This window comes from Mastomys coucha, unplaced genomic scaffold (genome assembly GCF_008632895.1).
Source record: "Mastomys coucha isolate ucsf_1 unplaced genomic scaffold, UCSF_Mcou_1 pScaffold12, whole genome shotgun sequence".
In the NCBI taxonomy this organism is placed as follows: Eukaryota; Metazoa; Chordata; class Mammalia; order Rodentia; family Muridae; genus Mastomys; species Mastomys coucha.
Genome location: NW_022196894.1, coordinates 4,152,682 through 4,153,464, shown reverse-complemented (window position 1 = coordinate 4,153,464; position 783 = coordinate 4,152,682).

Genomic DNA, 783 nt, shown 5'->3' with positions numbered 1-783 from the left:
ATCACAATTAGGTCCCAGGACAGTCTGTTTAAATATGAGTAGAGCCAAAAGCCTCAGAATTCTAAATTCCACTGAGATCTGATCCGCATACCCAAAGGACTCAGTTTCTGGAATGCATCCGGGGCTCATAACACTGGTGAACAGGTCATTCATCCATAAATAAGTGTATTTGTTCACTTAAACGGTGTTATCATTTCATTCTAAACAGAGCTGGGTGTCCAATACAATCGCAGAGGAGGAGATACTGGTTTGTCTGCAGTACTAGAATTAGAGTGTGAGCACAAGAGCCAGTTAGCCCAAACAGAATCATCTAACTACACACACTACCATCTGAGGAAAAAGAGACAGAGTGGGGAAAAGGACATTCTTGAAAAGCAGAGGGACATACACAGGTTTTCTTGGGCACTAGTGAACAGAAAGGATGAGAATTAGGTTGCCTTTAGAGTAACTGTGGATTAACATAAAATAGGACAAAACTCTACCACCTTTAGAATCATTCTCCTGTTCCATTTCACCAGATACCAAGGAGAGTAACTCACCACCGTCATGGAGGAATGGGAGGAGTAGATGAGCAAGGAAGTAGCTATGAGGAAGAACTATATGGCATGAGGTTCTAGGGTCATAAGAGGACAAGAGAGACAAGGGATGGGCGGAGAGACAAGGGATAGGAGGAGACAAGGGATGGGAGGAGACAAGGAATGGGAGGAGACAAGGGATGGGAGAAGACAAGGGATGGGAGGAGAGACAAGGGGTGGGAGGAGAGACAAGGGGTGGGCGGAGAGA